The sequence below is a fragment of the Palaemon carinicauda genome, chromosome 43, assembly GCF_036898095.1.
Source record: "Palaemon carinicauda isolate YSFRI2023 chromosome 43, ASM3689809v2, whole genome shotgun sequence".
Classification (NCBI taxonomy): domain Eukaryota; kingdom Metazoa; phylum Arthropoda; class Malacostraca; order Decapoda; family Palaemonidae; genus Palaemon; species Palaemon carinicauda.
Window position 1 is genome coordinate 47,610,242 of NC_090767.1, and position 10,255 is coordinate 47,620,496.

The 10,255-nt window shown below is 42.6% G+C and overlaps 1 protein-coding gene across 1 annotated transcript in view; it reads right to left on the reverse strand.

Moving 5' to 3' along the window:
• Window positions 1-10,045, reverse strand: part of LOC137633837 (carbohydrate sulfotransferase 9-like) — a 246,562-nt gene extending 236,517 nt beyond the window's left edge. Inside the window, exon 1 of the mRNA XM_068366078.1 lies at window positions 9,958-10,045. The gene's annotated coding sequence lies outside the window, so the exon portion shown is untranslated. The remainder of the gene's footprint in view (window positions 1-9,957) is intronic.
• Window positions 10,046-10,255: the final 210 nt, after the last annotated feature.

Consider the following 10,255-nt stretch of genomic DNA (forward strand, 5'->3'; position numbering starts at 1 on the left):
CAGTGAAAACAGGTGTAATTTTTTTAGGAAACGGGCGATTTTTTTTCTTGGAAATAGCTGTTTTGTAGTTGGAAAACAGCCAAGGCTGTGGTGTTGTCCGAATTGACTTCTACCACTTTGTTTCGAAGAATGCTCTCGAAACTCGTCAAGGCCAAGTGAACCGCCAACAGCTCCTTGCAGTTGATGTGCATGCTCTTCTGATCCGACGTCCAAAGACCCGAACATTCCAGACCGTCCAGAGTCGCTCCCCAACCCAAATCCGACGCGTCTGAGAACAACACGTGGTTTGGGTTCTTGACCGCCAGGGACAGACCCTCTCGCAGACTTATGTTGCTGTCCCACCAGTTCAAGCACGTCTTTACTGGCTCGGAGATCGGGATTGAAACAGCTTCCAAAGTCTTGCCCTTGACCCAATGGGTGTCTAGATGGAACTGGAGAGGGCGAAGGTGAAGTCTCCCTAGCGAGATAAATTGTTCCAGGGATGACAGAGTCCCTAGGAGGCTCATCCAACTTCTCACTGAGCAACGGTCTTTTCTCAGCATGAGGCGGACTTTGAGCAAGGCTTGATCTATCCTGGTGGCAGACGAAAAAGCCCGAAAAGCTAGACTCTGTATCTCCATCCCCAAATAGAGAATCGTCTGGGAGGGATTCAGTTGAGACTTTTCTAAGTTCACCAACAGTCCCAACTCCTTTGCCAGACCCAACGTCCATTGAAGGTCCTGCAGACAGCGATGACGGGACGATGCTCTGAGAAGCCAGTCGTCCAGGTACAGGGAGGCTCGAATTCCCGATAAATGAAGGAATTTTGCCACATTCCTCATGAGCCTCGTAAACACGAGAGGAGCAGGGCTGAGGCCGAAGCACAGTGCTCGGAACTGGTACACCACATTCCTGTAAACAAACCTCAGATACGGTTGAGAATCTGGGTGTATAGGAATGTGGAAGTACGCATCCTGCAGGTCGAGAGAGACCATCCAGTCTCCCTCTCTGACCGCTGCTAGGACGGACTTCGTGGTCTCCATCGTAAATTTTGTTTTTACAACAAAAACGTTGAGCGCACTGGCGTCCAGCACTGGCCTCCAACCTCCCGTATGCTTTGGGACTAGGAAGAGACGGTTGTAAAATCCCGGTGATTGAAGGTCCGAGACTTTCACCACCGCTCCCTTCTCTAGCAACAGAGAAACCTGCTGATGTAGAGCTTGTCTCCTTGACTCCTCTCGATACCTGGGAGAGAGGTCTAAAGGAACTGTTACTAGAGGAGGTCTGCGTACAAAAGGTATTTTGTACCCCTCCTTGAGCAACAACACAGACTCTTGGTCTGCACCCCTCTTCTCCCAGGCCTGCCAGAAGCTGTTCAGTCTGGCCCCTACCGCTGTCTGAGGACGTGGCCAGTCAGACTCTGCCACGGGAGGACTTGGATCCTCTCCTCTTGCCTCTTTTACCGTCGGCACGAGCGCCTCCCCTGCTGGGGGCTCTGCCACGAAAGGGCGGGATAAACCTAGTCGCTGGGGTATCGATCTTGGGTCTCACGACATAAGACGATGAAGGAGCACCCTTGCGAGCAGAAGTCGCCATCAGGTCGTGTGTATCCTTCTGCACCAGCGAAGCCGCAATGTCCTTGATCAGCTGTTGAGGAAACAAGGCAGCTGATAAGGGGGCAAAGAGAAGCTCCGACCTTTGACAGGGAGTCACTCCTGCCGAAAGGAACGAGCAAAGAGTCTCCCTCTTCTTCAGGACTCCAGCCGTAAAGGTAGCGGCGAGCTCATTGGAGCCATCACGGATGGCTTTGTCCATGCAAGACATAATAAGCACGGAAACATCCTGGTCGGCCGACGAGATCTTCCTGCTTAATGCTCCTAGAGACCAATCTAAAAAGTTAAAAACTTCGAAGGCCCTGTAAACCCCTTTAAGGAGATGGTCAAGGTCCGAGGAGGACCAACAAGCTTTAGAGCGTCTCATGGCCAGGCGACGGGGAGAGTCTACGAGGCTTGAGAAGTCTCCCTGGGCAGAGGCAGGGACTCCCAAGCCGAGAACTTCTCCCGTGTCATACCAGACGCTCGCTCTAGAAGCTAGTTTAAAAGGAGGGAAAGCAAAGGCCGTCTTCCCCAAACTCCTCCTGGTAACCAACCAGTCGCCTAGCAAACGTAAAGCCCTCTTAGAAGAGCGAGAGAGCACTAGCTTAGTAAAAGAAGGCTTCGAAGTAGCTAGGCCTAGCGCAAACTCTGACAGAGGTGAACGAGGAGCAGAAGTTACAAAATGGTCTGGGAAAAGATCCTTAAAAATCATCATGATTTTCTTAAAATCCATAGAGGGTTGAGCAGCTTTAGGCTCTTCTCTGTCTGATAAAACACCCAAAGGAATATCAGTAGGCGGAGGATCAGCAACATCCTCATCTGAAGGAACCTCGTCCGACAATTGTCGAGTCTCAAGAAAAGGAGAGACCTGCCGCGGTGGCAATGCTTGACAGGCAAAGTCCACAAGCAAAGGAGTAGCAGTAGCAGTCAAGGAAGCGACGTCATGGCAGGTTTTACCCTGGCAATTAGAACACACGGTATGTGGGTCGAGAGAGGCCTTGGGAAGACGTTTGTTACAATCCCTAGCATTACATTTGCGAAATTTAGGTCCAGGGATAGGAGAAGGGTCAGCCATATTGAACAGTCAAAGAAAATCCAAAACAAATCCAAAGTCATCAACAATAAACACTAGCCAAAAAAGGGTTCAAGAGTTTTAATTGAAGAGAAAAACACCTGCCACTGCGAAAGCTCAAAACAACCAAAAAGAAGTACTTCACCAAAAATGACGAAAACTCCAGGTCAACAGCGAGCGGAATCAACTTGTCGACAAGACCGACAGAGAAGAACTGGAGCTGTTTACAAGTATATGCGGTATCTGGCCGATAGTCGGCGCTGGTGGGCACACCCGCAACCTTCATGGCGATCGCTTGCGAGTTTTTGTGTTTCTGTCGAGCCGTCCGAGACGTCAGCTATTATATATTCACCGGCTAAGTTTAATATTTAAAAATAGCTGTTTTGTAGTTGGAAAACTTTCGGAGCCTTTGTAGTTTATGGGGACAGGCCTTTGACCGGCCGAAAATCGAGTAATAAAAGTCCGAAATCGGCTCTTTTTTACGGGAATGATCATGGAATGAAATAATATTAATTTCACTAGTTTTGTAATTGCTTGTCCCAACAATCTACATACTAGGACCACTCTGGTCATGGATGTCGGAAACGTGCGAAAAAAAAAGTTCAAAATCTGCTCTTTTTCGCGGGAATAATCACATGATGAAATATTAAATTCACTAGTTTTGTAAATGCTTGTCCCAACAATCTACATACTACGACCACTCTGATCATGGATGTCGGAAATGTGCGAGAAAAATGGACAACTAACCCAAAATTCCCCTCCTAACCTGACCTACAAGCCATGTCCTTACCTTCCTCATGAACTAACCGGGGGGGCTAACGCCCCCCTGCGACCCCCCAAACACTGTCGCTAACATACAAACCCCACAAACCCAACCTAACCAAACCTAGTAGTTCCCAGGTCACTACCCCTACCAGGGGGCAAGCCCCCGGACCCCCTTCGTAAGTCTCTCTCCTACACAAAAAAAGGTATGGGCAGCACTCAAAATTATATCTTAACCACATTGTCATAATAAAAAAGTACTCAGGCTTACCTTAACATTTGATGTCACAACATCAATTGTACACTTCTCACATGGACCCCTAAAATCCCCTAAGAGGCCTTCTCGAAATAAATAATGAAAGAATTTGGGGTAACTTGAGTAAAATCACGTAGGTGTATATACCTTAGAGTCTTAATCGAATCAATTTGATCAATATAAGTGATAAACTCAACAATATCGCTCAAAGAATAACTGTACGAAACACGTCTACCCATTACGGCGGTTAGAGTTAGAAAGGGTCGACTCCAGGTCAATCTCGGGTCATGTGGGGGGGATTAAAAATTTGAAATCACGCGGCCAACGAAAGGTTTAGTTCGGTTGCTATGTTTGACACTGGCTTTATCTACCGAAATATCTTAACTAGATGTTGGCTAGCCTAACCTTTGGTTGTATATAAAACAAAATAGTATTCTGCATAATTTTAGGACGTGTCCCAACGAAATAACAATCTTAACATGAGGTTAAAAATGAAGATTGTTGGAATTAGCGAAAACATAAGTCTGAACATCGATAACTGTTCAAGATTGCGCCACCAGCTGATAGGCGAACCGAGCGCCGCCAAACGGGTGTTATTATAGTCAGGCAGGAAACAATGCTTGAGGGAAATTTTACGATCAAGTAACGACCTTTTCCTAACCTAACAATTCATGATAATTATCATAGCAGTATCAAATATCACTATAAATGACGTGTCCCTAAAAACTGCAAACTTAAAAAGGAGGTAAATATGTAGATTGACGGGACAGTATTAAATTGTAAAAACGAAACGTTTCTTAGACTGGGATGACACGGGCTCTATCTATCGGGAAAGTTGGAAACTAAGCAGGAGCTACCCGTGACTTGCGTTTGGACCGTGTTGAACTTAGATAATATTGCCGTGGTAAAGGTAAATTATGATATTATTCAAAATGATAAAATATGATAAAATAACATCATATTATGGTATGTTGGATCATTGTAAAGAACATCTTCCCCATAATGAAAAACGATTTGGCTAGTAATAAGAAAGATATTGCCCTGTCCCCAAAAACTACAGACACCCCTTAGGGGAGGCCTATCTCTTATCAACTATTTATTTGCGATAGAAATAAAGGTCACTTCTGAAGAAAACGGGAGGGTAAATTTTTAGTTTCAGCCAAATTTGGAAAAATGCAATAAAAATATATTTGTTGCATCAGAAATAGTGTGGTTTCAATGAATTTAACGTTTATTTTGACTGCAAACCAACCGATTTAGAGATTTACTATGTATACCCTAGTTCATCCCACCAATTATGGGGGACACCCTTTGGGAACCGGGGTTTTGGGTGGGGGAAGGGGGGGGGGAGGGTGTTGGGGCATTGAATGATAATTGCAATAAATGAATAATTAATGTTCCAGCACCCCTCCCCCATACCCCTAACTAGGCCTACCGGGGGGAGGGGGGTAGGGCCCCCCAGCGACCCCCCCCTTATGGCCACAGTAATTTTCAGGGCACCACAGAACCTAACAAACCCACCTAACCTAGCCTAGGGGCCCTGTACCCCTACCGGGGGGGGCTTCGCCCCCCCTGCGACCCCCCCTTATGGCCACAGTAATTTTCAGGGCACCACAGAACCTAACAAACCCACCTAACCTAGCCTAGGGGCCCTGTGCCCCTACCGGGGGGGGCTTCGCCCCCCCTGCGACCCCCCCTTATGGCCACAGTAATTTTCAGGGCACCACAGAACCTAACAAACCCACCTAACCTAGCCTAGGGGCCCTGTACCCCTACCGGGGGGGGCTTCGCCCCCCCTGCGACCCCCCCTTATGGCCACAGTAATTTTCAAGGCACCACAGAACCTAACAAACCCACCTAACCTAACCTAGGGGCCCTGTACCCCTACCGGGGGGGGCTTCGCCCCCCCTGCGACCCCCCCTTAAGGCCACAGTAATTTTCAGGGCACCACAGAACCTAACAAACCCACCTAACCTAGCCTAGGGGCCCTGTACCCCTACCGGGGGGGGGCTTCGCCCCCCCTGCGACCCCCCCTTTAACCAGGGGTAAATTTGAATATATATATTTTGTTAAATCACTTCTTACCTTAAACGGAAGATGACGATGAAGATGTGGAAGGTTGTGGATGACCCTCTTCTGAATCATCAAGTACTGGAATACGTTCAGCCTCTGATTGGGGAGGATACAATTTACTGGCTGCAATAAAAAAATGATGGAGCAGCTCCTCCTCAGGGTATTTATGTATAAAAATGAACCGGGACAAATACTGCCTGAAATATTCGCAACGGTTACCAGGGCGTTGTATCCACTCCTTCACCTCCCGCCAAAGCCGTTCAATATTTTGTGTATGGGTTTCGGGGTTCGAAGGATCCACAAAATTCTTGGAATGATTTACACTGCGGTGATCGTAACCCAGAGAGCCCAGAGAATTGTAAGACCGCCACTTATCACTCACAATAATGCTGCCCTGTTTAATGTATTTCTGAACTAAAGGGATGAGGGTAGCTGCATCACGCTTTTGCGGTAAAGGGTCAATTAAAGGAACAATAAATGTTTTTTTGGACTCCCTCTCAATACCTCCGAACACCCATATATCACTTAGAGGCCTTCCACGGTCAAACTTCCGTTTACCAAAATGAGATTCGTCAATCTCCACTATTACACCATCACCACCAATAGGCTCTTGGTTATCAAAACAAAATTCAGTTACTTCTGAACAGAAGCTTCTCCAGTCTACACTAGTAGAAGAAGATATACCAAGGCCCTTTATAACGAAATGGTGGTCCCAACACTTATGCAACCAATGGTTGACAAATAAAATTAATTTCCATGGGGGAAGGTGGGACCCGTGCAGAAAAGTTCCCTTAAAATCACTGACAGTGTAATTACACAAACGTCTTTTTTGCGTTTTAGCTATTTTAACAGATTTGGTACAATACCACACATGTCTATCCTCACGAAAATGTAAAGCCGAATCACATTTACCACACTGCACACTTGAAGGTAATACGGAATGCTCCCTTAAAAAACGATTCACTACTTCAGGAGTTCCATTATAATTCCCATGAAATCTGCCGATCACATCGAAATAGGAATATCGACATATTTCACACAACCGTACCGGAGGATCCATGACAGTCAAGTGACGTGTGAAAAAAATATAGAAACCGCAACTTTTGAAAACCGAAAACAAACGACAATCACGGGTTTCTCCCATAATGAAATAGGGAAAAAAACAAAATACTGTCGTCTACAATGTTATATTGCACGAAAAACAGATCCTTGAAACAAGACTGAGAGACCAATGAATCGTCCAATAATAACCCTTGAAAAGAACCCAGTAGTATTTTGATTGGAGGAGCGACATTAGTGGGAGGAGCAAATGCGCATTCAAGTAAATATTGTCACATTACGCAATGGGGCGGAGCCAAGTAAGATGAAAACAGACATACAAACGAACAAGAGCTACCGTGCGTGCCCATGGAAAGATAAACACTAAACTTAGAAAAAGTCAAGACCTTCAATTCCTGAAATATTTTTTTTCTCTGTAAGTATGCATTAGCGACAATAATGTATTGAGAAGAAGTGTTTTGTTATCACGTGCTTTACTAGGAAAATATATTGGTAATTTTGTATATTATTACATCGGGTGACTACGCACAAGAAATATATGATTTCCTATAGCAAATAACGAGATTTAACCGATTTTGGTGACCATTTCAATCGCAAACAAACAGATCAACCAATTCGGTTAGTTATAAGTTGACGAATTGGTTGATGTTATTACGGATGAAATGAATGAGAAAACCAGTTAAATCACGATATCTACTGTAGGAAATCATATATTTCCTGTACGAAATCACACAATGAAATACAATACAAATGAATCATTAACACTGTGGACATATATACTGAGTTAAAATATATAAACAACAGATGTAGGGGACGATAACATTAGCAACGTTACCAATGGTTGACAGAACTACCAACGATGACGAATGGTACACAGTGTTACCAACGGCACGATGTCATTACTAGAGGTAGAAATAAATTTTTCCATACGTAAACTAAATAATACTTCCATAAAACTATTACACAATAAATAAAGAGTACCAAAAGGCCACAGAACCTAACAAACCCACCTAACCTTGCCTAGAAGTACCCCGGCCACAAAACATATATAATAAGAATGGGGGAATGACTTACCTTGATACACAGTACTACCAACGGAGACGAATGGTACACAGAACTACCAACGACACGATGGCATTACTAGAGCTAGAACTGCTAAATATCTCCTCAGATATATTCAATAATTTCTCCATATAAGTGGTACGAAATATATAAAAAGTACAGAAAGGCCACAGAACCTAACAAACCCACCTAACCTTGCCTAGAAGTACCCCGGTCACAAAACACGAATAATGACTATTGAGGAATGACTTACTTTTATGAAGGAAACGTCGAAACTTGCTGGACTCGGAAGGAAGAGACTGACGGATTAACTTCTATGACTGGGATTAAGAAAATGGTCAACATAACCTGAATTATCACCAAAATCACCATGGAATTGAGCCACTGCTTTTAGATACGGAATGCTGCAACCGGTACAAGTTTCTATAATATGTTCCATCTCAAAATACGCGAAAAAAAACGCACTAGTAACGAAGGACGGGTAACTAGGTCAAAGGTTAAAAGGGGAAAGGCAGGGGAACAATGGGTCGGAAAACAGCGCATACAGAGATAAAGGAAGGGGGGGGGGGGTAGGGAGATATTTGAATAGGCCTAGAGTGATGATTGGTTAAGGGAAAAACAACGAACAAAAGAGAAAACATGAATGAACTAAATACGGAAACTAGACGAAAGAAAAGTTTTATAAGACATAGAGGAGAGAAAAGGAACTAACCAACAAAAATAAATACAAACAATATAGGAAGATAAAATGGAATGAACGTTAAATAATAGTGAATGGGAATATAAAATGAGGAGATCATACCGAGAATTAACTGGATAAAAAAACTAGTCCAGGGTAAGTATTTATGTGAAACCGGGAAGGGATAAAGAAATAACCCAACAAATAAAACCAATATAGGAAGGTAAAATGGAATGAATGATAAATAATATTGAATGGGAATAAAAAATGAGAAAATAACACTAATAAAAAGAGTAAAAGGGGGAGTGGAAACTCCTGCGCAGGGGGCGGGGGAATATATGCGCAGATCGGAAACTGATGAAACGAACGTATGTACAAATGGGAAAGGAAATAACAAAACAAATAAACCCAATATAGGAAGGTAAAATGGAATGTATGATAAATTATATTGAATGGGAATATAAAATGAGAAAATAATACGGTAATAAAAAGAGTAATAATGGAGAGAAACGAAGGACGGAAGGTGGGGCGAACGAACAAACGAACAAATGGGTGCTAATGTTAGCATGAAACGCTAACATTTGATCTACATCAGGTATGGAATGCTAACATTTAATCTACATCAGGCGTTGGCAGCGCTGGTTACTGTATTACTACAAGAAATAACCTTTGAAACGGCTCCTCCCAAATATATCCAGGTATACTGATTTGTATTTTCCTATGGTTATAATAAATACAAGAAGGAAATGTATAGAGAAGAAAAGGACTGAATTACGGTTATATATCGATTCCCCAGTATGATTTCCCCACCCAAAACCCCGAGTTCCCACTGGGGGTCCCCCATTATCGGCGGATATAGATGTATATATATTTCTGTAACTATTCATTTGCGACGGGAAAGAGTGTTATTTTCGAAGGGAGCGTAATTTTTCCTATAAGAAAAAGTAGTTGGAATACTAGGATACATTGAGATGTAATAATATACAATGAAACCAATATATTAATATAATACATTTCCCAATTTGGTTGCATCTAAAACTTTACCAACGGGAGTTTTTCGAAACCTAACACCATTTCTTTAATAGTAAAGTTTTTCCTGTCCTCTTCTATAATAATACCATGGGGTGTATGTATGTATGTATGTATGATTACGGCTATATGGGACCTTAAGAAGGGCCTAAATGTTAATAACTAGGTTAGGTTACATATTATTATTATTATTTAGGTCACTTACACTTGTGTTTGTTCCCTTTATAACCAAAGCTTACTTATTATAAGCTCATAGTGAGCAATATCGTGGGAGTCGTACAAGATTTAACTTTAAAAAATACTTCAAAAAAACTTTCTCGATTTCATTATTTGATTAACCATACACTTCGAAATGAATATTGTATATTATACCAACGAAAAGTATACATACTTTAACAAAAAGTCCAAAAACTGTCAAGATCGAAATTCACTTTTTGTTCCTCGTTTGTTGTTGTTGGTTCACTTGAAGACAACAACAAAAGAGAGAAATTCTTTTTACACCAATTATTATCATTGTTCATTTTCATCATTATAAACTTATAAACACATATCTTTTTGGAATTAAATATTTGATTTACTTAAAATTATACTTTTGAAAATATATTTCTTGTCAAATAGATCATACATGTGGTAATTGTCACCTTAATTCAACAATAAATGAATAAAATTAGATAGATAGATAGATAGAT